The sequence below is a fragment of the Ornithorhynchus anatinus genome, chromosome 18 (genome assembly GCF_004115215.2).
Source record: "Ornithorhynchus anatinus isolate Pmale09 chromosome 18, mOrnAna1.pri.v4, whole genome shotgun sequence".
NCBI classification, from domain to species: Eukaryota; Metazoa; Chordata; class Mammalia; order Monotremata; family Ornithorhynchidae; genus Ornithorhynchus; species Ornithorhynchus anatinus.
The window spans coordinates 19,612,802-19,639,877 of NC_041745.1; the positions used below are offsets into that span (position 1 = coordinate 19,612,802).

The 27,076-nt window shown below is 44.1% G+C and overlaps 1 long non-coding RNA gene across 1 annotated transcript; it reads right to left on the reverse strand.

The window, feature by feature from the left end:
• Positions 1-680: 680 nt before the first annotated feature.
• Positions 681-25,129, reverse strand: LOC120638985. Its single transcript, XR_005661064.1, has 2 exons — positions 24,796-25,129; positions 681-1,048 (listed from the first exon to the last, which is right to left on the reverse strand). It is a non-coding gene; the product is annotated as an uncharacterized LOC120638985 (long non-coding RNA).
• Positions 25,130-27,076: the final 1,947 nt, after the last annotated feature.

Consider the following 27,076-nt stretch of genomic DNA (forward strand, 5'->3'; position numbering starts at 1 on the left):
TGCCCAAATTCACACAGCTGACAAGTGGTGGAGCTGCGTTAGAACCTACAACCTCTTACTCCCAAGCCCTTGCTCTTCTCACTAGGCCACACTGTTTCTCATACTAGCCCACGCTGCTTCTACATGTTGTTAGACACTTTCTCGGCCCACAAGGAGCTTACAGTCTAGAGGGGGAGACAAACATTGATATAAATAAATAAATTTCGGTTATATATTTAAGTGCTGTGGGGCGCTGAGAGTGGGGTGAATAAAGCGTGCAAATCCAAGTAAAAGGGCCATTGGATTTGAACAAGAAATGGCTTCCCGCTTACCCCCATTTTCCTTTTGGTCTGGAACTATGTCTCCGTTCATATAAAACAGACCACTAGCCTCCCATCTTCAAAGTCCTACTAAATTCATTTTTCTTCCAAAATGCCTGCCCTGATTAAGCCCTCATTTCCCCTGCAGTTTCCATCACCTTTACATGTGGGTTACTTTCCACTTTGATTTTCACCCAATCCCAACAGCACTTTTGTACATGCACCTCTGTAATTTATTTTAATGTTTGTCTCCCCTTCCAGTCTGTAAGCTCCTTGAAGGCAAATATCAGGATCCCCCGGCTCACCCCATTCAGGACTTTTCGGGACTGGGGTGGCCTCAGTGGCACATAGAGAGTCAAACCACAAAACATACCACGAGGGTTACTTTGGAAGGAGTTTTACTTTATTTTAACAACGTGCAAGGGAGTGACATGTACACACTCTTACTTGCTCCACTAAGGGTCTAATACAAGCCTGCTGATCAAAGGAGCCCGTTCTGTTAGTCCTAAGGCAGAAGCTTGGGAGAAGTTCCTGGCAACACGGACAGCTGATGCTGCAAGCCTCCTCCACACGCTGCTTTCTTCTCTGCGCCCTCATGTTGCTGCTACCTTCTGCTGCTTCTCCTGCTTTTCTTTCCTTAGAATGCTGCTGTCTTACTGCTCCTGCTTCCTCACAATTCAAAACGACCACCTTTTATCAGCCTTAGACGGTAGCATCTGTGGTTCCATGTAGAAGTCATTGGTCCAGGCCTAAACAGGGAGAGAAGATCATCCTTCCCTCCATATTCCACCCCCATAGGCTGGAAACCACCTGTCCTCAAGTAGAGCCCATCAGTGCCTTCACTAGCCTCTTCCTTGTTGTTGTTCATGGGATCACGAACAGTCACTAGTTAGGGAGCTTGTTTTGGGCTCACCACAGCAAGGATCATGTCTTCTGACTCTATTGTATTGTACCTCTCAAGCACTTATTACAGTGTCTGCACATGGGAAGTGCTCAGTAAATTGGATTGAGTGATTGATTAAGTGATAAATTTTGGTTGGATATAAGGAAGAACTTCCAGGCCCAAAGGATGATTAAAATTTATTTGTTATCTATAAGGAAAGAACACTCTCTTCTAGTTGTTTAAGTATTCATTTGTTTGGGGATAGAGGGTTCTCCCTGATTTCTCTAACACTGTAGATAGCACTACCATCCTACCTGTCTCACAGTCCTGTAGCATCGCTCTTATTCAACCCACATATTCAATCTATCACCATATCCTGTCAGTTCTACCTTCACTAGATCTCTAAATTTGCCCCTTCCTCTCCATCCAAACAGCTACCCTGTTGATCCCAGCACTCATCATTCCCTGCCTTGACTACTGCATCAGCCAACTTGCTGACCTCCCTGCAATCTGTCTCTCCCTACTCCAGTCCATACTTCACTTTTCTGCCTGTATCACTTTTACTGAAAAACAGTTCAGGCCACATCTGCCAACTCCTCAAAAAACCCCAATGGTTGCCCAACCACCTCCTCATCAAACAGAAACTTCTTACCAATGTCTCTAAGACATTCAGTTATCTCTCTTCCCCCAACCTATCCTTGCTTTTTTCCTACCACAACCCAACACACTCATTCAAATCCTCTAACACCAACCTTCTGTACCTAGATCTAATCTATCCTGTCACTGACTCATTGCCCATGTCCTCCCTTGGGCCTGGAGCTCCCTCCTACTTCATATCCATCAGACATAAACACTCTCCCTATCTACAAAACCCTACTGAAATCACATCTGGAATAAGCCTTCCCAGGTGAGCCCCTTCATTTCCCCTATCCTCTCTCTCCTCTATATCAACTATGAACTTGGGTGTGTACACTTTGAGCACTTTGAGGGAACTCCTAGTAGTTGCTACCAGACAGGCTGACATGGTGCAGACTGGAAGGAAAATCCCCTAAGGAAAATTTCCTGTCCAGTTCATTCTAGGACCAGTGGTCTCTGAGGACAGAAACCTAAGGGGATAGTCTTCCTCTTTCTGGCCTTGTAAATCCACTTTGCAGAGAACAGAAATATCTGTGTTTGGATGCTGGGGTGATGTGGGAAGAGCCGATATGTAATCTCATGGGCCGATGTATATAAACACATCCCGCTTTAAAAGAAATTCCAAAGCCACGTGGGCCTGTGATAGCACACTTGGGAGAACCAGGAAAACAGCAGTTCTCTTTGAACCCTCTCTGAGTGGGTCACTAAGAAGCAGTGTGGCTAAGTGGGTGGAGTAGAGGCCTGGGAGTCAGAAGGACCTAGGTTCTAATCCTGGTCCCGCCACATATCTGCTGGGTGTCTTTGGGCAAGCCACTTGACTTTCTGTGCCTCAGTTCCCTCATCTGTAAAATGGGGATTAAGAATGTGAGCCCCAAGTGGGGCAAGGACCGTGACTAAACTGCTTAACTTCTATCTACCCCAGTGCTTAGAACAGTGCTTGGAACATAGTACACTCTTAACAAGTACCATTATTATTATTATTTGATACTCACCCCACACCCACAATACTTACCTAAATATTCTTGAATTTTATGGTTTCTCTCACCCCTACTCTATTTTAATGTCTCTTTCCCCCTTCAGGCTGTAAGCTCTTTGTGGACAGGGTTGGCATTTAACAACTCTGTTGTACTGTACTTTCCTGAACAGTGAGTACAGAGTTCTGTTTCCAGTGAGTGCTCATTATGTACCACTAAATGATTAATTGATTGATTGATTAGAAATGATGGCCTCGAGGTCCCTTCCAGTTCTACTTTTCTTATTAGCCAATGAATCCCTGAAACATTTTAATGTACAATATTAAAAATATAATTTCTCTTTTCATATGTCTTATCCAATGTAATTAAAATGCTTCAACATTTCTTAGTGTAATGTCCTGTTAACCATTTATTCTATTTTTCTCCCTCTTTAATTACAATTTATTTTGTGCAAATTGAAGGAATAACTAAAATTGCACATAATAGAAAATATAAAGTATGGAAGAGTTTAATTACCAAGTCTGAAAAGTCACGCACTTATTTACTTAATACAAGACTCAACCTGACCCAGAACGAGATAATTACAATAACACTAGTCTATTTAAACAATTTAGAATCATTTATTCACTGTGCAGTTTGCTCCAAACCATGTCCTTTCTCCTTATAAAAAAAGTTCATGTTCAAGCAACCATCACTGGTAGGTTAAACATACGGTATGCTTTAATACAGTTTAATTAAATCATTTATTAAGTGAAGCAGTTGTCAATGCATTATTCTCTTTTTATTCCTTTTTTAATTAATTTAACATATTGTAACATATTGATAAAATTGGTAACATATTGTTAATTACTGAGCACATACTGCAATGTTGCTTTATTAGATAAACTTAGGGTAATTTCCTCCATGGTCTAGTTTGTTGATTTATTCATTCATTCAATCACATTCATTGAATGTTTACTGTGTGCAGAGCACTGTGCTAAATGCTTGGAATGTACAACTTGGCAACAGATAGAGACAATCCCTGGCCCAACAATGGACTCACAGTCTAAAAGGGGGAGACAGACAGCAAAAAAAACAAGTAGTCAGGCATCAATACCATCAAAATAGATGAATACAATCATAGATGTATACACATAATTTATAAAATAGAGCAATAAATAATTTATACAAATATACACAAGTGCTGTGGAGAGGGGAAGTGGGTAGAGCAGAGGGAGGGAGTAGGGGGAATGGGGAGGCGAGGGGGGTGGAGGGAAAGGGAGGGTTCAGTCTGGGAAGGCCTCTTGGAGGAGGTGAGTTGTCAGTAGAGCTTTGAAGAGGGGAAGAGAGTTAGTTTGGCTGATATGAGGAGGGAGGGCACTCCAGGTAAGTGGTAGGACATGGGCCAGGGGTTGACGACGGGACAGGAGATAACGAGGGACAGTGAGGAGGTTAGTGGCAGAGGAGCGGAGTGTACGGGGTGGGCTGTAGATGGAGAGAAGGGAGGTAAGGTAGAAGAGGGCCAGGTGATGTGGAGAGTTTTGAAGCCAAGAATGAGGAGTTTTTGCTTCATGTGTAGGTTGATATGCAACCACTGGAGGTCCAGTGGGGACAGAGGGTTTGGGCATCATGATGGGAGAGTGTGGAAACAAAGAGGACCTTTTAGGGAGTTAAGGTTTTCAAGGTGATATTTAAAGACACTGCGATTTAAGATTGTTAGAGTCAAGTTGAGGATTGGGTTAACAGTCATTCAGCCTGGCTGACAAGTCTGATTAGGGAAAAAGCTGAGGAGTAGGTGTCAGTTTAAATTAACCCACATATTATGCAAATGACCAAATTAATGCCTTTTAGGTTCCTTTTACCTTAGGAATAGTTTAAAGAAAAATATGTTTACCACATGACCATCTCTTCTGGCAGGGTATCAGAGAAGCAGGTAGATTCAGAGGTGCTCACAGCCAACCAGACAGCCCCACTGCCTGCCTTCCCTTTGCTCTAACCTCAGGAGAGCTTGACTCCACCCTCCACCTCCAAGGTGTTGGAGCTTTCCCAGTATTCCCAGTAATGGAAGAGGAACTATCCTCCACCCAGAAACAACCAAACAGTTTGGCAGGCTCCAAGTACATTCCAAACAATTCTTGTGGGAGAGGTTATCCTCCCTGTCCTAAAGGTGTATTGACAACTCTCTCCTGGACTTGAGGACCAGTCTGTAGTGTGCTTAATTTAAAGGAAAATTGCTCCAGAGCTCAAGCATTTGTGCAGTTTTACATTTTATATTTAGGTGTGCATAATTACCAGTGCTGAATTTCTCCATTCACCTTTCTCTCTGTGTCTGTATTTGTCTCCTGTGAATTCCTGGTGGGCCAGAAGCCATGCCTGAATTAATAATGTCCCTGTTGCTTTCCCCAGCTCTTGGTAAAGCTCTTCGAGATTTGGAAGGGTTTGACCAATGTCATCAATCAATAAACAAGCAATCAAATAAATAAACAACATGTGCCTATTTTGAGCTACAACCCTATTTTTGTGCCATGTTGATAAATGAATCAGCCTGCTGTTTATTGAATGCTGTATGAGCTTGATTCTACCCTATGACTTTGCGAGGATGTCAGGGTGAAGAGGGTAGGTGAGGGTACCATCTTCCTTTGTTTTGCAGCTTCTCTGCATCTAGCTATGGAGAGATTTCCCCCCAGAAGACTAGTCATTTCTGAAGCTGAATGGGTACAGCCTCAGAAACTACACGAGAAGCAGTATTGTGTAGTGGTTAGAGCATGGACCTGGGAGCCAGAACGTCTTGGGTTCTAATCTCGGTTCCGTCACTTGTCTGCTGCTTGACCTTCAGGAAGTCACTTCACTTCCCCGCCTCAGTTCCCTCATCTGTAAAATGGGGATTGAGAGTGTGATCCTCACGTGGAACAGGGACTGTGTCCAATCCTATTTTCTTATATTCACCTCAGCTCTTAGTACCGTGCCTAGCTCCATAGTAAGCACTTAACTAATGCCACTATTATTATTACTGTTATTATTACAGGGTAGAAATCGATTCATCTCAGAGTCAATGAGGCACAGCTCATTCCCATGGGTTCCTACAATTTTTACCAGTCTTTGCATTAGAATCGCTCCCTTGCTGGCTGTGATAGCTCTACTCCAGCATGCCCACAGCCTCCTTTGAATGGCCTGGCCTGAGAAAGCCCAAGTGAAGCAATGCTGTTGGGTGATACTGTGGTTATACATTGAAGGTTTGTGGGAGATGATTCCTTGTTCCAGAGCAGAAGAGGAGAGTTTCTTACTATTGTTTCCCAGAACTTTTAAAAAATAAAAATAAATAAAAATTGTGAGTTTTGTTTGTGCGTGGTTGAGGGTGAGACAGAATCTTCTCTAGACTCTCTTTATCTCCACAGTGCCTTGCACATGTTGTTTCATATTGTGGTGAGCCCTCAACAAGCTGCTTCATTAGTGACTGTTTGTGATTCCACAAACCACAAAGAAGGGACTTTGCAAAGGCACTAATGCTCTCTACTTGAGGCAGGTGATGGTTGGTTTGTTGGGGGTGGAGCATGGAGGGAGGCATAGTTTCCTCTCCCTGTTCTACCCAGTAACAGATCTGGACCAATCAATGACTGCTATAAAGAGCCACAGCTGCCATGTCTAAGGTAGATACAAGGCAGTTGCTTTGAGGCATGGTCTGGGGGAGGCACTTGGAGGTATGCAGAGAAGCAAGTGTGTTGGGAGTGGTAGGAGAGCAGAACTTGACAGCAGCAGAAGGCAGCAGCACTTGGAAGCAGGAAGAAGGAACACTGACAGACTGGTATTGGACACTTTGGTTGTGGAGTGGGTGAGTGTATGTTTGTGTTGCTCTCTTGCATGTTGGTAAAACAGAGAGGCAGTGTGATGCAATGGAAAGACTCTGGGCTTGGGAGTCAGAGGTCATGGGTTCTAATCCTGGCTCTGCTGCTTGTCAGCTGTGTGACTGTAGGCAAGTCACTTAACTTCTCTGTGCTTCAGTTACCTCATCTGTAAAATGGGGATTAAGACTGAGCCTCATGTGGGACAATCTGATTACCCTGTATATACTCCAGTGCTTAGGACAGTGCTCTGCACATAGTAAGTGCTTAACAAATACCAATAATATTATTATTAAAACTAAGTAGATAACCTTGGTATCAGATGTGGGATTTGCCTTCTCTGTGTCACTGAGGCTCCCCAGTCCCGGCAAGGTTCTGGTTGGTATGAACTGGGGGGCTTGTGACACACTTCCCCCTCCAGTTATCGCCCTATCTCCCTACTACCCTTCCTTTCCAAAATCCTAGAACTAGTCGTCTACAATTGATGCTTAGAATTCCTTAACTCCCATTCTCTCCTGGACCCCCTCCAATCTGGCTTCTGTCCCCTCCACTCTACCGAGACTGCTCTCTCTAAGGTCACCCATGACTTCCTTCTTGCCAAATCCAATGGCTCCTACTCCATTCTAATCCTCCTTGACCTCTCAGCTGCCTTTGACACTGTCGACCATCCCCTTCTCCTTCACACCTTATCTCACCTTGGCTTTACAGACTCCGTCCTCTCTTGGTTCTCCTCATCTCTCTGGCCGGTCATTCTCGGTCTCCTTTACAGGCGCCTCCTCCCCTTCCCATCCTTTAACTGTTGGAGTTCCTCAGGGGTCAGTTCTTGTCCCTCTTCTGGTCTCCATTTACACTCACTCCCTTGGTGAACTCATTCTCTCTCACGGCTTTGACTACCATCTCTACGCAGATGACACGCAGATCTACATCTCCGCCCCTGTCCTCTCCCCCTCCCTTCAGGCTCGCATCTCCTCCCGCCTCCAGGATGTCTCCACCTGGATGTCTGCCCGCCACCTAAAACTCAACATGAGCAAGACTGAGCTCCTCATCGTCCCTCCCAAACCCGGTCCTCTCCCAGACTTCCCTATCACCATGGATGGCACGACCATCCTTCCCGTCTCTCGGGCCCGCAATCTCGGTGTCATCCTTGACTCGTCTCTCTCGTTCACCCCACACATCCTATTTGTTACCAAGACCTGCCGGTTTCCCCTTTACAATATTGCCAAAATCCACCCTTTCCTCTCCACCCAAACGGCTACCTTACTATTACGAGCTCTCGTTATATCCCGGCTAGACTACTGTGTCAGCCTTCTCTCTGACCTCCCTTCCTCCTCTCTCGCCCCGCTCTGGTCTATTTTTCACTCCGCTGCCCGGCTCATCTTCCTGCAGAAACGATCTGGGCATGTCACTCCCCTTCTTAAACAACTCCAGTGGTTGCCTATCAACCTCCGCTCCAAACAAAAACTCCACTCTAGGCTTCAAGGCTCTCCATCTCCTTGCCCCTTCCTACCTCTCCTCCCTTCTTTCTTTCTACCGCCCACCCCGCACGCTCTGCTCCTCTGCCGCCCACCTCCTCACCATCCCTCGGTCTTGCCTATCCCACCGTCGACCCCTGGGCCACATCCTCCAGCGGTCCTGGAACGCCCTCCCTCCTCACCTCTGCCAAACTGATTCTCTTCCCCTCTTCAAAACCCTACTTAAAACTCACCTCCTCCAAGAGGCCTTCCCAGACTGAGCTCCTCTTCTCCCTCTACTCCCTCTACCACCCCCCTTCACCTCTCCGCAGCTTAACCCTCTTTTCCCCCCATTTTCCTCTGCTCCTCCCCCCTCCCTTCCCATCCCCTCAGCACTGTACTTGTCCGCTCAATTGTATATATTTTCATTACCCTATTTATTTTGTTAATGAAATGTACATTACCTTGATTCTATTTAGTTGCCATTGTTTTTACGAGATGTTCTTCCCCTGACTCTATTTATTACCATTGTTCTTGTCTGTCTGTCTCCCCTGATTAGACTGTAAGCCCGTCAAACGGCAGGGACTGTCTCTATCTGTTGCCGACTTGTTTATTTCAAGCACTTAGTACAGTGCTCTGCACATAGTAAGCGCTCAGTAAATACTATTGAATGAATGAATGACACATACTAGTAGCTATTGATGTTGATGATATTTTGTGGGTGAGAGAACCCTCTTTGATCCCACTGGCCTCTTAGGGCATCAGATTGTCAATCAATATTATTTACAGAGTGCTTACCCTGAGCAGAGAGTTGTACTTAAGTGCTTGGGAGTGTACAATAGAGTCAGTAGACACTTTGTTCTCAGGGAGTTTATGATCTAATGTGAGAAACAGACCCTGAAATAAATTACAAGTAGATGGAAGCAAGAGAGTTTGAAGATGTGTGCATAAATGCTAACAACCCAAATATCTCCACATCAAATGGAAGTTCCTTATCTGTTTTAAAGCACTAAACTAGCTCTGCCCTTCCTATGTAACCTCACTGATTTCTTATTACAGCTCATCCTGCACTTGGCTCCTCCAATGCCAGTTTAGTCATTGAACCTCAATCTTGCCCTCCTAGCCATCAAACCCTTGTCCATTCATTCAGTAGTATTTATTGAGCTCTTACTATGTGCAGAGCACTGTACTAAGCACTTGGAATGTACAAATCGGCAACAGATAGACAGTCCCTGCCCTTTAACGGGCTTACCGACTAATGAGGGGAGACAGGCAGACAAGAACAATGGCAATAAATAGAGTCAAGGGGAAGAACATCTCATAAAAACAATGGCAAATAGAATCAGGGTGATGTACATCTCATTAAACAATAAATAGGGTGATGAAGATATGTACAGTGCTGAGGGGGTGGGACAGGAGTGGGGGAGGAGGAGAGGGAAAGGGGGGAGAAGAGGGTTTAGCTGCAAAGGAGTGAAGGGGGAGGTAGAGGGAGCAGAGGAAAAAAGGGGAGAGCTCAGTCTGGGAAGGCCTCTTGGAGGAAGTGAGCTTTAAGTAGGGATTTGAAGAGAGGAAGAGAATTAGATTGTCGGAGGTGAGGAGGGAGGGCATTCCAGGACCACAGGAGGACGTGGCCCAGGGGTCGATGGCGGGATAGGCGAGATCGGGGGATGGTGAGGAGGTGGGCAGCAGAGGAGGGGAGCATGTGGGGAGGGCAGTAGAAAGAGAGAAGGGAGGAGAGGTAGGAAGGGGCAAGGCGATGGAGAGCCTTGAAGCATAGAGTGAGGAGTTTTTGTTTGGAGCGGAGGTTGATAGGCAACCACTGGAGGTGTTTAAGAAGGGGAGTGACATGCCCAGATCGTTTCTGCCATAAGATGAGCCAGGCAGCGGAGTGAAGAATAGACTGGAGTGGGGCGAGAGAGGAGGAAGGGAGATCAGAGAGAAGGCTGACAGTAGTCAAGCTGGGATATTACGAGAGCCTGTAGCAGTAAGGTAGCCGTTTGGGTGGAGAGGAAAGGGCGGATCTTGGCGATATTATAGAGGTTAGACCGGTGGGTCTTGGTAATGGATCAGATGTGTGAGGTGAAGGAGAGAGACGAGTCAAAAATGACACCGAGGTTGCAGGCCTGAGAGACAGGAAGGATGTCGTACCATCCATGGTGATAGGGAAGTCTGGGAGAGGACCGGGCTTGGGAGGGAAGATGAGGAGCTCAGTTTTGCTCAAGTTGAGTTTTAGGTGGCGGGCAGACATCCAGGTGGAGATGTCCTGGAGGCGGGAGGAGATGCGAGCCTGAAGAGAAGGGGAGAGGACAGGGGCAAAGATGTAGATCTGCATGTCATCTGCATAGAGATGGTAGTTGAAGCTGTGAGAGCGAATGAGTTCACCAAGGGAGTGAGTGTAAATGGAGACCAGAAGAGGGACAAGAACTGACCCCTGAGGAACTCCAACAGTTAAAGGATGGGAGGGGGAGGAGGCGCCTGCAAAGGAGACCGAGAATTACCGGCCAGAGAGATGAGGAGAACCAGGTGAGGACGGAGTCTGTAAAGCCAAGGTGAGATAAGGTGTGAAGGAGAAGGGGATGGTCGACAGTGTCAAAGGCAGCTGAGAGGTCAAGGAGGATTAGAATGGAGTAGGAGCCATTGGATTTGGCAAGAAGGAAGTCATGGGTGACCTTAGAGAGAGCAGTCTCGGTAGAGTGGAGGGGACGGAAGCCAGATTGGAGGGGGTCCAGGAGAGAATGGGAGTTAAGGAATTCTAAGCATCAATTGTAGATGACTCGTTGTCCTCCCTCTGGCTCTGAATACCCTCCCCCTTAATATATGTGAGACCATCATTCTGTCCAACTTCAGAGTTAGTAAAATCACATTTTCCCCAAGAGGCCTTCCCCAACTAAGTCTTCATTTCCCTTACTCCATCTCCCTCAGTCCCACAGTATTATGAAGACATCCACCCATAATTCTTTTTTAATGTCTGTCTCTTTCCTTGACTCCAAGTTCCTCATGGGCAGGGATTGCATCTACTCAGTTTTGTACTCTCTGAAGGCCATGGTACAGTGCTCTGCCCACAGGAAGCCCTCAATAAATACCATTGGTTAATTGGATGAGTGAGTGTGGCCTTCACTTACTCTCTTCTCCCTGGTATCCTCCCAGAGTCACGTGTTAGGATCAAGGTCATTAGGATCAATAAACTACAGAGTGATTCATTTCTCAACATGGCACAAAAATAAGGATGTATACCAAATGCTAGTGCGATGACATACTGAAGATTGCAAGCAGGAATGGAGGTTGAAATGGGACCGAAAGGAGTTTCCAGGCTCTCTTCCTTCGGGCTTCAGCTATTGTGGGGCTCTCCTCTGTATCTATTCCCATGACAGGCACACTCTACAATTGATCAATATGTTTTCATAGAACTAAGATAAAGCCTGTAAAGTTAAATCAGAATTCATTCCCTCCTATCTGAAGAGTTTCTTGGACATCACAGAAAGTGCTTCATATTGTCCTTTTGCCTTTCCCTGATAAGGGAAAATATTTTTCTATAGCTACAGTGCTTCATACCCTCCTTTTGCCTTGATAAGATAAATATTTTCCTATTGCTACATGATCAGTTCCTCCTCAAAGACTGTGTCCAAATAGGTTTTTTCCTGTGTATTTGGTGATGTTTTTGCTGAGATATGGAGCAAACAAAATTTCCATGCACAAAATGTACTTGTCCTCCAGGTGTCAAATATTACTATCTTGGCACCCTTTTCTCACAGTTGGTCTGTCTCAATCCATCTTTCTCTTTTCAAATGAGGCTGTTCTGGATTCTTGCCCTAGGTACTTCAGCCATATGCAGAAACTCTTCTGTTCTCCTGGCAACTCCCATTGAAAATCTTCCCCTTTGTCGTGAAGATGGGGTTCTATGTAGTCTTATTTCAGGTTACTCCAGGGTCCCTATTTCCAGCCCATCTGCCAGCCCAGAAGATGGCTCTGTTCCCCATCTCTATCTCTGTTACCACTTTGGGTTGGCTTGGGAAATCCCCAAAACTTAAACAGACTAATGGTTGGGAAGCAGGAGAATTATGGGATTGCCACTATTTCTGGGCATTTACCGTCAGTTAGGTAGTCTCCTGGACCAATCAGAAGATGCTCAAAAGGACCCACTACTACATCAAATCCATCCTGGAGTACAATTTATTGTTTTCTGTCTTTTCAGTGATGAATTGTTAGTCTTGTCAAGGAATTTGATATTCACTTCATGAACAGCCCTTCATCACCTATCTACATATCCTTAAACTCTACCATTTTCTCTATTGGCAGTTTACTTTGCCTATCTTTTGTAAGGCATTTGTTAATTCCTTACTATGCACCCAGCACACTTCTCAACACTGGGATAGATATATGTTCATCAGGATGGACAAAGTCCCTGCCTCCATTTGGGGCTCAAAGTCTAGATAGGAGGGAGAACAGGTATTACATCCCCATTTTAAAGATGAGGAAACTGAGACACAGAAGTTAAGTGACTGCCCGAGATCACACAGGGAGTTGGGAGAGCTGGGATTAGAACCCAAGTCCTCTGAGTCCCAGGTTCATGCTCTTTCTACTAGTCCATACTGCTTCCCCTCTAGACTATAATGTTCTGTGGGCAGAGATCATGGGTACAAACTCTATTGTACTGTACTCTCCCAAGAGTTTAATAAAGTGCTCTGCATACAATAGGCACTCAGTAAATACCAGTTGAATGATTCTTTCTCCCTGCTTGTAATTCATCCCTTGCAGACAATAATAATTTAAAAGAATTGTGTAATGTGCTATGTATTACTTATCATTAAACTTAATATCTTTCTGCCAGCCTTGAACATCCTTACTGCCAAGCACATTCCTACAAATCAAGGTTCTTAAACCACCTGCATTATTTTTGTCAATTCAGTGCTTTACCTCTGAAGCTCTAGGCTATGTTATTTCTAACACAGTGCTCAACAAATACCTTGTTAAAAAAGCCATCTTTCTGCCTTAGGAAAGTATCTACTCATGCCCAGCAGCCCGTAGAATTCTGCCAGCTGCTTGAAATATATGCAATCCATCCAACTCTCTGGTCATTTTGGCTGTAGAGATGGCCCAGCAGGCAAGTGGAAATACATTCACTGGATTACTTGGAGGGGAAGATTCTTCTTCTACTTTGTGCTCCTAGTAAGCGTTTAACAGATATCATCATCATTATTCTTTTTAGCACTGTAACCCTACTGCTTTCAATGACTCCCAAAGTTTGATGCTATCAGAGTCCAGTCTCAGATGTCCTTCTGGGCTCCACCCAGAAGGACAAGCTTGGGAGAAAGAGCTGTGATGGCCACAGCAGGATTGCTTTCCCCTAATTATCGGCTTTGACGGTGGCTTTTCCTTTAGGCTGGAATTCTCACCTCATCAGGCAAGCCAGCAAGAAGTAGTTGTCCATCATCCCTGAAGTGAAAACTCACTTAGTAGCTCTTGATGGGCAGGGATCCTATCTACCAAGTCTATTGAACTGTACTCTCCAAACACTTAGTATGGTACTTTGCACACAGTAAGTGTTCAATAAATTCCATTGACTGATTGATTTCACCAAACCTAAGCATTTCTCCCCCTCACATGAAACAAAGACTAAAAGATTACTGGGTGGTGATGGATAGAGTTGCAGCACAGGACCCACAGAAGACCAAACAAAGGAAAACTGAAGGATTTGGAAAAAAAATGTAGACAGAGCAAAATGGATTAGACAGCAACCCTCTGACAGAATAAGCTGAGAAGCAATCAGAGCAAAAGTGGAAATACAGTTTAATCAAGACATGAATAGTAAAAGGTCCAATAAAAAAAAACACCTAACTTGTCTTTCAGTACAAAGGATGGAAGAGGGGTAGGGCAAGAATACTTATTAGTTATTGAGCTTGCTGTACTCTGAATCAATCTTAGGATAAAAGGCCACTGTGTTTTTAAAGGAAATCCATGCCTGCTATGAATGCAAGAGGGATTGTACAATTTTCTCAGGCAATTCCCATAAAACAGAGTATTCCATATTGAGTCATGATCAGTTTAAAGGAGAAATCACTGATAACTTTTTACTGCATTTAAAATGTCAACTGTTTGCCTCATTCTGTATAAGACAAAGTTTTTAGATGCCTGGCTAAGCTACCCTCCACATTCAAAAGGAAGCTACTTTTTTTGATTCATAAATATTTTTAAAAAATCAATTTAAGAATACCTTAGGCATCATAACCTTGAAGTAAAGCTTTTCCCTTATGTTCAGGTAGCCAATAAAAATGGGGAGTTAGGCCATTTTTTCAAAGGTTTGTACTAGAAGGTATATTGGTGAAAGTTCACCCCAAATATTTTCTCAAAACATCATGATATATGCATAAAACCCCCACTTTTCATGTGATCTCTCAAGGTAGAGATGTTATAGTTTTCTTCAAATGTGTCTACAAATCTCCTTTCCCTGAAAGTTAATGTCCAGTGCCCAAAGCTCTAAGTAGGCTACCTCTCTAAAATGAATTTGTAAGTTACAAGTACTGTTCAGAGACATCTTAAGGTCTTATATTTCAGAAGTGACTTTCAAGTAATTTTCCTGAGAATGAATGTTGCCTTCATTAGTGACAGAAATTAAGGTTAATATTTCCTGATACCACTTTCACACATGGTGTGAAAGGGGCTAAGGAAACTGTGGCCTTGATTCTTGTTCTGACTCTGAGGGAAGGATTTAGGCTTTGAGGAAAAAAATAGGGCCTGTTGAGGAGGAGTAAGTGACTCAACTTGATTGAATATGGGATTGATAGTGGGGGTTTGAAAATGATTTTTGTGGATTCAAGCCTCTGAGTTGGAGAAGGGAATTTCATGGAGGTGACAGGATTTGAGGGACTGGGAAGGTTTCAGGTTTGAGGAAAGACAGAACTCTTTGGACCCGGTTTAGTTCAGATGGCCTTTGTTAAGTGAAGAGAGAGAGATACTCTGCAGGTAGTATAGTCATAATGGGCTAAGCAGAAAGGAGGCAAATCTTGTCTCTCTTTGCTGTATTTGTACTTTCCAAGTGCTTAGTACAGTGCTCTCACATAGTAAGTGCTCAATAAATAATGATTGAGTGAATGAATGAATGGAATAACCCACCTGAAAATGGGACTTGAAGCCTTCAGAATGGACATAATTTCCAAAGGAGAAGGTGGAGAGGAGGAAATATAGCACTATGGCATTGGACTCCAGATTAACAGGGAATAGAGAAAACTGGCTTAGATGACAAGTGAGATGCAGCAGCTGAAGAGGTCTAAGAAAAGAGATGTCAGATCTTAGAAAGAGATCTTATCTCTAGATCTAAGAGATCTAAGAAATCAGAATTGCCTTTTGGTTCAAAGATGATATGCTGATTGGGAAGTTATATCCAGAAGTCTCTTCTTCTGTTTGATACTCGTTAAGTGCTCACTATGTAGCTCTCCCTCTAGACTGTAAACTCGTTGTTGGCGGGCAATGTACCTGTTATATTGTTAGCTCTTAGTAGAGTGCTCTGTCCTATAAATGACTGACTGAGTATATGCCAGGCACTGCATTAGGCACAATCCGTATCCACGTGGGACTCAGTCTTAATCCCTGTTTTAAGTGACTTAACCAAGGTCATACACTGAGAATTTTCTGTATACTTGTCCAGTGAGCCTATGAAAGTAGTGTAGTGGACCTTTGCTGGCCCTCGGCCATTTGGGATGAGCATTGCTCAGGGGACACTAAATTAGGACCAGAAAGGACATAGAGAACAGGGTTGTCTAGTGGTGCAGACTGCATTGACCAGACTGTGAAGAGAAAGAGGTTATCTCCTTAACTGCAACCTCCTGAAAATATTGCCTGAATCCGTTGGGTTAGGTTCGATTTCCTTTGATGCAAAGCCATTCTATGCCTGGAAGCGTTGTTGTTGAATTTGAGCAAAGAGGGATTTGTTTCTCCTGATCAATTTCTGTTGTGTTTATTTGGCTGCCTCATCCAAAACCCATCTGCCTGCCTTTCACAACACGGGCTTTATTGGTGCCCAGTGTTTCTGTCCTTCGTTTGTACTAAACCTTCAACATTTTGGCTGGAAAGAATGGACTGAAGGGAAAAAAATGTGATGCTTCAGAGATGGAGATTTAATTGCTTCTGCTTTAGAAGTTCTGTGGGCTGATGAGAAATGTACATGTCTTATAGACAAATTCTAGTATCAGAGGCAGAGGAAGCTAGCAAAATCAGAGTCCGGAGCCAAAGCTCAGTCTGTCATTATGTTTGAGCCTTTGGTAGCTTATTGCCTCTCCAGTTTACTTCCTTGCTGCCGAGGAACCAGAAAGTTGAAAAGAAGAGGAACTTATTTGCAACTTGTCCCTTGGAAGGTAAACCCCTAGGAACCTGGGATCACATTTTTTTCATTCTGTTCTAAGTCCCCAAGCAGTTAATGCATTGCTCTGCATCCAAGGTGCTCAATAAATACTGTTGATGATGTGGAGGAAGAGAAGGAGGAGGAAATTGATTGTGATGTTGATAGACTCAATTTCTATCTCCCAATTTTAATTTCCCAAGCCTGGTCAACTCCTGAAAACTATCACTGTAGTGGAGAGAGGGAGGGGAAGAAAGCACTGTGAAATATTTCAGTCATCAGAGCTGGCTCTGGGAGGTGTAGAGTTTCGAATGATAAAGCCAGTGTAGGCTCTCAGTGATCCAGGGTTCAGTGGGGGTTTAGAAAGTGTAAATTATCTTTCCTTCTTCCTCTGCCCTGGTCCTCTGTCCAGCAGTGAGAATCACAAGGTATCCATTTATGGGAATGCTGGAGCTTCATGGAGTGGGACAAGGGGAGAAATTGGCTGGGTTATTTGGGGATCTGGATGGGGGAGGGGGAGGGTCTTGTGGCTCAGATGTACAATTGCTCCTGCCTTCTAAGGAATCTTGTTACCCAGAAGGAACTGGACCTCCTTTCAAGGGCTCATTAAGAGAGATGCATCATTCTGGAGTAAAAGCTAATGGCTGCGGCAGTGGAAGAAACCCTCTCAGCCATCCAGCCAACAATAATAATAATATACTAATAACAACATTTGTTTAAAAACTTAATATGTTCCAAGCACTGCAAAAAGCACTGGGTGAGGTACAAGATAATTTGGTTGGATACAGTCCCTCTCTTACATGGGGCTTAGGGCCTAAGTAGAAAGGACAAAACAAAACATATTGAATCTCCATTTTAAAGATGGGGAAAATGAGGTACAGAAAAGTTAAGTGATTTGCCCAAGGTGACACAGCAAACAAGTGACATAACAGAGATTAGAAACTAGGTCTTCCGACTCCCAGATTAGGAGATGTGTTCTTTTCATTAGGCTATGCTGCAAAAGGGGGAGAAGAGAATCAGTCATTCAATCATTAAGTGCTTACTGGGTGCTGAACATTGTACTGAATGCTTGGGAGAGTACAATATAACAGAGTTGATAGAAACATTCCCTGCCCACAACGTGTTTACAGTCCTGAGGGGAGATAAAAGTGGTAAGGAGTTTGGAGAACCCTGGGCCTGAAAGAAATTAAAGGAATTATTGGGGTCCATTCCCTCATCCTCTCAAATATATCTGGAATCGGCAAGGATTTTCAAGTTTAGAAAGTGGACAATTGGGAAAGGCAAAGGAGACCAAAGTAAGAAAAGATTCAAAGACTTGTGGATCAAAAGGGAAAATGGCAAATAATGGCCCGTCAATGTTTTATTATCCCTGCTGGAGGTTCTGTGACAGATTTTGAATCAATCAATCAGTGGTATTTATTGTTACTATGTACTAAATGCTTGGGGGAGTACTATACAACAGATTAGTAGACATGTTCCCTGCCTACAGTGAATTTACTATCTAGAGGGGAAGACATTAATATAATTAAAAACTTTATAGAATGTAACTTATAGATATGTACACAAGTGCTGTGGGACTGGTCTTCAATATCAAATGCCTGAAGATCATAGTTTCAAGTGCATAGATTATGCAGAAGGAAGAGGGAGTTGGGGGAAAGAGAGCTTAATCATGAAGGGTCTCTTGGAAGAGATGTGACCTTAATAAGTCTTTTTAAAGGTGGGGAGGGTAGTGGTCTGGAATTTGTGAAGAGAGACACCAGAGTGGGAACATGGGACAGGGTTCTTTCCCTTTGCCCTCTCTCTTACACTGTGTCATACGGTGCTAAAACTATGTCAAGCTCCAGTAACCCAGGAGTGGTCCCCGTGATTTCCACTTTCTTAATCAAGTCTCAGTGACTCATCTCCCCATATTCATAAAAGGTCCAAACTGACATGCTCAGTTTTGTGTTAGATACTGTTTGGATTATCCATGCTTCTTCTTCCCTTTCTTATAATGGAAGACCCAGAGTATAACCCGCTAAAAGAGAATATCTTTTAAAACAAGCTCAACCTAATTTGGAAACTTTGGTTTGAGTCATGGGTCTAATTTCAGGAAGTCATGGTTTTAAGCTATTGGAGAGAGTATGTAATAAAGCCAGGGGCAAAGGGACATCCCCTGACCTCTATAATGCAATTCCAGGTCATTTCTGTGATAACAGTGCAGGATTCGGGATTGAGTAGCATTTGATGTTATTTTTGAGACAGTATTCAATCACCAGGAATTATTTCAAATTTTTTTTTTGGTGTTCTGTAAAGCCAGTTAAAAGGAAAGTTGATAGAAGCTTTCGATTGACATAAAAGCCTTCTGGACAATCAAGTTTGAACAATAATAATATTGACAGGTATCCATCTGAAAAGTGTGGATAGTAAAGATGGCAGGGGATTTTTGGTCACCTCAAAAACATGCATGTAAATACAATTTGGAAAGATTAATAAAAAGTGATACTAAATAATGGGCACTATGGTCTAGTGGGCATAACTGAAACCTGATAGGATAGGATGATAGGTAGGATAGGATAATCTACATCTCTGCCCCTGTCCTCTCCCCCTCCCTTCAGGCTCACATCTCCTCCTGCCTCCACGATGTCTCCACCTGGATGTCAGCCCGCCACCTAAAACTCAACATGAGCAAAACTGAGCTCCTCATCTTCCCTCCCAAGCCCGGTCCTCTCCCAGACTTCCCTATCACGGTGGATGGTACGATCATCCTTCCCGTCTCTTAGGCCCGCAACCTCGGTGTCATCTTTGACTCGTCTCTCTCGTTCACCCCATACATCCGATCCGTTACCAAGACCTGCCGGTCTCACCTTTACAATATCGCCAAGATCCACCCTTTCCTCTCCAACCAAATGGCTACCTTACTGCTACAGGCTCTCATTATATCCCGGCTAGACTACTGTGTCAGCCTTCTCTCTGACCTCCCTTCCTCCTCTCTCGCCCCGCTCCAGTCTATTCTTCACTCCGCTGCCCGGCTCATCTTCCTGCAGAAACGATCTGGGCATGTCACTCCCCTTCTTAAACAACTCCAGTGGTTGCCTATCAACCTCAGCTCCAAACAAAAACTCCACTCTAGGCTTCAAGGCTCTCCATCACCTTGCCCCTTCCTACCTCTCCTCCCTTCTCTCTTTCTATTGCCCACCCCGCACACTCTGCTTCTCTGCCGCCCACCTCCTCACAGTCCCTTGGTCTCGCCTATCCCGCCGTTAACCCCTGGGCCACGTCCTCCCGCGGTCCTGGAATGCCCTCCTGTGGTCCTGGAATGCCCTCCCTCCTCACCTCTGACAATCTAATTCTCTTCCCCTCTTCAAATCCCTACTTAAAGCTCACCTCCTCCAAGAGGCCTTCCCAGACTGAGCTCCCCCCTTTTTCCCTCTGCTCCCTCTAACCCCCACTCCCAGCAGCTAAACCCTCTTCTCCCCACTTTCCCTCTCCTCCTCCCCCTCTCCCGTCCCACCCCCTCAGCACTGTACTCGTCCGCTCTACTGTATATATCTTCATCACCCTATTTATTTTGTTTAATGAGATGTACATCACCCTGATTCTATTTAGTTGCCAATGTTTTTATGAGATGTTCTTCCCCTTGACTCTATTTATTGCCATTGTTCTTGTCTGCCTGTCTCCCCCGATTAAACTGTAAGCCTGTCAAAGGGCAGGGACTGTCTCTGTCTGTTGCCAACTTGTACATTCCAAGCGCTTAGTTCAGTGCTCTGCACATAGTAAGCGCTCAATAAATACTATTGAATGAACGAATGAATAATTACTCCAGCTAGAAACTGCTTAATGACTACATTTATATTCCAGATACTATATATGAAAGATTCTTACCTGTGCTATAAAATACCATTTAATCAGGGCATCCCAATTCATTTGGGGAGGCAGGATTCTTTACCAATGAGTGAGAATTGATTGCATACATAAGGTATGAGAAAATCTTTCCCAAGTAGGTGGTCATAAGTTCTTTTGAATTGAACACAGCTGGAAAAGGGATCCCTCCTTGTAGAAGAATAGCAGGATTAGATGAGAAAACAAATTTGATTGAATTAAGAAACCTAATAAGAATGATGTGTTCTGAGGAGTTATTAAAATCTCCAAGTATCGAAGAAGACTGGTGTTCTTAAGAGTCAATGTAATTAAATCATGGCAGATTAGGAATCAAGTGAGACATTGACCGGCAGAGAAAAATGAGCAGCTAGTGGGAGCCTCCTCAGAAATCTTCACCTGGTATCCCTGATTTGTAGTGACACAAATGAATGAATGAATTTGAAGAACCATTGATTATCTCTGGGCTTAGAGAATAGGACAAAAGTGGGAATGCAGCCACATCTCCATTATCCATGGTCATGGGCCAGGGAGAGCAAGGGTGGTAATGATAATTGTGGTATATGTTAAACACTTACTATGTGCCAAGGAGTGTACTGAATACTGGGATAGATGCAAGCTAATCTTATTGGACACAGTTCTTTCCCATCATAGGGATCACAGTTTAAATAGGAAGGAGAACTGTCATTAAATCCTCATTTTACAGGTGAGGAAACTGAGGCACAAAGAAGTTAAATGACTAGTCCAAGGTCACATATCAAGGAAGTGCTGGAGCTGAGATTAGAACCCACATCTTCTGACTCCCAGGCCTGTGCTGTTTCTACTAGGCCACATTATTTAGATAATCCAACTCTCTCAAGTCAATTCCCCCCCGATTTATGCTAGATCTAGCAGAATACAGGGGAAGGAATATAATTGTTATCCCTTCAGCAGTGGCTATTGGTGGTTATGTCCCTTAGAGATGTGAGAAGAATATAGTCCAGGTGTCTCACATAGCTTTTTGACTCCTGGCTCTCTGGTAGCCTCATTTCCTTGATCACTTCCATCTCTCTGTTTCAAGCTATCAATAGTAATTATTGAATGCCTGTTTTGTGCAGAGCACTGTACTAAGCACTTGAGTGAGTTGGAAGACACAGTATCTACGTTCAAGGAGTTTACAGTCTAGTGGGGGAAACAGACAGATAAATTACAATTGTGAGTAGTACAATATAAAAGATGTGTACATAGGAGCAGTGGGGCCTTGTGGAAATACCATGGACCTTGGACTTTTAATCCAAGGACCTGGGTTTTAATCCTGGCTCTTCCAGGTGTCTGCTGTATGATCTAGGGTAAATCACTAATCTTCTCAAAGCCTCAGTAACCTCATCTATCAAATGGGGATTCCTCTTTTCCCCCATACTTAATCTGTGAACCCCTTGTGGGACTAGGGCAGTGTCTGGCCTAATGAATTTGTAGTTACTTCAGGGCTTAAAAAGGTGTTTGACATATAGTAAGCACTTAATAAATATATAAATAATAATAATAGTAACTTCCCTGTAAAATTGGGATTGACTGAGTCCCATGTGGAACATAAACTGTGTCCAAACTGATTGTCTTCTATCTGCCCCACTGTTTAGTACAGTGTCTTGCACATGTTGGTATTTGTTAAGCGCTTACTATGTGCCGAGCACTGTTCTAAGCGCTGGGGTAGACATAGGGGAATCAGGTTGTCCCACATGGGGCTCACAGTCTTAATCCCCATTTTACAGATGAGGGAACTGAGGCACAGAGAAGTTAAGGGACTTGCCCACAGTCACACAGCCAAGTGGCAGAGCTGGGATTCGAACTCATGAGCCCTGACTCCAAAGACCATGTTCTTTCCACTGAGCCACGCTGCTTCTCCACATGCTTAGTACTTAAATATTACTACTACTATTACTAATTTATAAATACATGAATAGGAAAACTTTTGTGCTTAGGACACAAGGAAGGGCTGAAGTAAGAGTAAGGTGATTAAAAGTGGAAAAATGAGAGATTACTTAGGATAAGCCTTCTGTAAGAAATGCAAGCCCTTCTTAGGGTCACACCTGGAGAGATTCCAGTACTCTACCAGTTCCAACTATGGAAGGGAGAGTCAAGCAGAGACATATCCATTCCATTCCTAGTTTGGGTAGTGGCTAGCAAGTGGCCAAAACTCACCAGTGCTGGGCAGCAGTAGCTTGGGAGACAGTCTAGTGCAGAGACTCAAGTTTACTGCGTGGAAGGAGGCACGGTTAACCACTTCCATATTTTTACCAAAAAAACTCTATGGATCCACTACCAGAACAATTGTAGATAGAGGTGGGGCGTTCTGGGAGAGATGTGTCCATGATGTTGCACTGGGTCGGATGACAACAACAAGAGGAAGATGCAATCTCATTTGTGTTGTGAAGAATGGGAGAGCTGTGGTCTATGTATAGGACAAGAGAGGGAGTCCCAGGAAGGAGGGATGGTATGAGAGAGAGGTTGGCAGTGGGAGAGATGAGATTTAGGCATGGTTGGTTGAAAATGAGAATGGACATTCATTCATTCAATCAAATTTGAGTGCTTTCTGTGTGAAGAGCACCTTACTAAGTGCTTGGGAAAGTACAATGCAACAATAAATAGTGACGTTCCCTGCTCACAATGAGCTTACAGGCTAGACAGGGGGACACAGAAATCAATACAAATCAATACAAATTACAGATGTGTATACATGTGTTTTGGGACGAGGAGTAGGGAAGAACAAAGAGAGAAAGTCAGAGCAATGCAGAAGTGAGTGGGAGATGAGGAAAAGTGGGGCTTAGTCTGGGAAGACCTCTTGGAAGAGATGTGCCTTCAATAAGGCTTTGAAACAGGGGAGAATGGTTTCTGTCAGATTAGAGGAAGGAGGGTGTTCCAGGCCAGAGGCAGGAAGTGGGCTAGGGGTTGGTGGGAGACAGGTGAAATCAAGGCATAGTGAGAAGGTTAGCACTAGAGAAGCAAAGTGTTTTGGGCTGGGCTGTAGAAGGAGAGACTAATGGTGAGGTAAGAGGGGATGAGGTGATTGAGTGCTCTAAAGCTAATGATGAGGGAGTTTTATGTGATATAGAAGTGGATGGGCAACCACTAGAGATTTTTGAAGAGCAGGGTGACATTTCCTGAGCGTTTTTGTAGAAAAATGATCTGGGAAGCAGAGTGGAGTATGGACTGGAGTGGGCACAGACAGGAGGCTGAGGAGGGAAGAAGGAGGCTGATGTAGTAATCCAGGTGGGATAGGATGAATGATTGTATTAACTTGGGTGCAATATGGATGGGATGGGAGGACATCCAAGTAAAGATATCTTAAAGGCAGGAGGAGATGCGAGACTGGAGAGAGGGAGTGAGATCATGGCTGGAGATGTAGATTTGGATGTTATCTGCATAGAAATGGTAGTTGAAGCCATGGGAGTGAATGAGTTCTCCAAGGGAGTGGGTGTAGATGGAGAATAGAAAGGGACCCAGAACTGAACCTTGAGGAACCTCCACAGTTAGAGAGTGAGAAGCAGAGGAGGAGCCTGTGAAAGAGATTTAGGATGAACAGCCAGAGAGATAAGAGGAGAACCAGGAGAGGACAGTCAGTGAAGCCAAAGTTGGATATTGTTTCCAGAAGAAGTGGATGATCCACAGTATCAAAGGCAGCTGAAAGGCCAAGGAGATTAAGGTGGAGTAGAGGCCGGTGTATTTGGCAAGAAGGAAATTATTGGTGACCTCTAAGAGGGTGGTTTCCATGGAGTAAAGGGGATGGAAGCCAGATTGGAGGGAGTCAAGGAGAAAATTGGAGGAGAAGAATTTGAGACAGGGGGTGTAGACAAGTTGATCAAGAATTTTGAAGAGGGATGGTCGGAGGGGGATGAGGCATTAACTGGAGGGAGCCGTGGGATCAAGGGAGGGCTTTTTTAAGATAGGGGAGACATGGGAATGTTTGAAAGCAGTGGGAATGGAGAGTGAATGGTTGAAGATGGCTACTGGGGAGAGAAGAAGAGAGGGGGTGAGTTTTTTGAGAAAACACAAAGGAATGGGGTTGGATGCACAGGTGGATGGGATGGCTTTTACAGGAGGCAGGAGGTCTCTAGAGAAACTTGTGGAAAGGATGGGAGAGTTGAAGAGGGGACCAGAATGGGGAGGGACTGAGGTGAATTTAGGGACTGAGGTGAATTTAGGAATTGACCCGATGGTGTCAATTTTCTCAATAAAATAGGTGACCAGGTAACTGGACTCAAGGGGTGGTGGAGCCTGGGGTCCAGGAGGCCTGAAGAGGGAGTTAAATTTCTGGAACAAGTGGCGAGGGCATCGGGCATAGGTGTCAATAAGGGTAAAGAAACAGTTTTGCTGGGCAGAGGCAAGGGAAGAGCTACAGTATACAAGGATAAACTCTAAGGACACAATTACCTTAAAAAGGAATGAAGATCATGAGCTGCAGTGTAGTGAGAGAAGAGAGTGGTAAATAGAAGGGAGAGAACCAATTAAATGCCTAAGACAACAGTGAGGAATTTCTGGTTTGTGTCTGTTGGGTCAACCCTATTTACCTTTTGAAGATGGCTTGGCACCTCTGACAGGACAGTTAGAGAAATCTGGAACAGAGCCTACAATTCCAGCGAACACGAGTACTGGATAGTTTGCTCCATCATTGTATGTGCTAAGGTGGGCATTGGTAGTTGATCGACTCCTATCAAGTAATGGTCATCTTTGGTTAGTGTAGCTGAATATTTGGGAGTGTGCTGAGCTCTGTACTTAAGAAATCATTAAACATAGTTACTGTGCTCTTTTCTGGAACCAAATCCATCCTCTGTTGGGTTCAGAAGAGGACAGTAGGTGCAGAGCTCTGCTTCAAGGTGTCACTCCTAGGGAAAGACATGAAAACTCTTTGTGGACATCACCTCAGACAACTCTTTGTGAGGTAAGATTAGGGTGGGTCCCTGTTGCCATGTTATTAATGCTATAAAGGCCAATGAGTAGCCCGGTGTCGTTCTCCAAGCCAGCCTCCAAATTGGGAGAGTGACCTAAGCTCCTTGATTCTCTTAGTGTCCATTTTTCAACCTAGGCCACTCTAGTGTGACAGAGAAGGCTGTGGAAGGCCTGAAGATTTTAGTTAGCTGCGCTGGTTGGAAAAAGGGCAAAATGAATAATGTGGGAATCTTCCCTGCTAAGCAGACCAAAGGGTCCAGATAACACATATTGCAAAGTGCTGCTATAGAGATGACTGTTGAAAAATGGGTTTAAACCCATTTCAAAGTGACCAGGTGAAAGAACCCCTCATGTACGCCAAGCCCAAATGCAATTTGCAGCCACCTAAGGGGGAATGGCAGTCCGTCAATTGAAAGCCAAGAACCCGATAAATAAAACAGATCCCTAAGCCTATCCCTTGTTTCCTGCCTGTGGTGATTCTTGCTGGTGGCTCCATTCAATAACTTTCACATATGGAGGAATTTACCTGCATTCAGCACGGAAAGGATTCCAGGAAGGGGAGAGGTGCTGGGCGGAGGAAACAAGCTTTATGTTTCACTGGCCTAATGCCACCATGGGCAAAGTCGGGCCTCTCAGGAAAACTGACTCTTTGGCTGCCTGCAATGCCCAGCTCTTTTAAGAGACAAGAAAGGGCCTGTTCAGGTTGGAAAATGGGTAATAAATCTGTTGTCCCTGAGAGAGATGAAATTTAGATTGTAGGAGAGCTGAAAAATGAGATGGTCTGGTTGTAAAAGCTCCCACCACTGCAGCACTCCTCTTTTCGCTTAAGGACTTTTATTGCAGAGAAGTTCAGAGTACATCTCAGCTGGGGGCCGGGCACATTACCTACCTATCAGACACAAAATAGAATCTAATTCCATTTGCCTGTAGCCATGGCATCCCATGGTTACTTTGGGGAAATAACACCAGGAGAAGGAGTAAATCATTATGTGCGTTGTTTGGTTACGAAAATATCTAAGGCATAAGTCCCCACCAATACCTCTCTATCAGCTTTCAAATCTGCCACCCAAAGTGGCTTTCAGAAATCTAATTCATTCATTCACTCGTATTTATTGAGCACTTACTGTGTGCCGAGCACTGAACTAAGCGCTTAATAGAAGATTCGATTTACTTATCACCACATAGGAGAAGTTTAGGTCAATGTTCTGCAGAGTAATGATGTTAAATCTTTCAGCCTGATATGAAAATAAACAGTGATCCGCATCTATAATTTAGGGAGAAATCAAAGAAGTCCTTGGGGCCACCCACCTGATAAGGATATCACTATTGTTTATCTTTTTATTTGAACCTCTATTAAATTGAGTTCTGCTATCCTTAATAGTCTGTGAAGCCCTTACAGAAATGATTTTTATGTAGTTACCACTGACAGAACTGTCTCATTTGGATACCATTTTGACCTACTTGCCAAACATGAGGTCATCTTTCTCAGTAATCATTAAAGGGACCATATACCAGGTCCATTGTTCATGGCAGATCCTCTTTAATAAAGCATCTTACTTGTCCCCCATATGCTAGGGGACTTCAGCAATTTTTGGTAGAAGCATACCTTTGCATACTTGTGATTCTCACCTTATAAGAAATCCCAAACTTACAAATGCCTCTCAAACTGCTCTCTTTAGTTCCCAGTTCATCAAAGAGCCTTGCGTGATGAGCAAGTTTCTTCTTTCGTTTGATAATGGTATACCTGTACCCCGAGATGAAGTTTCTCCTCTTGGAGATTCAAAAGATCAGTTTCTGGAGGTCCCTTTTCCAGGAATAAGCAGATCCAGACAGGACCTAACTGAGGTCCTAAATGGATGAAGGCTGGGGCACTGTCTTTGTTAGAAGCAGCTTGGCTGAGTG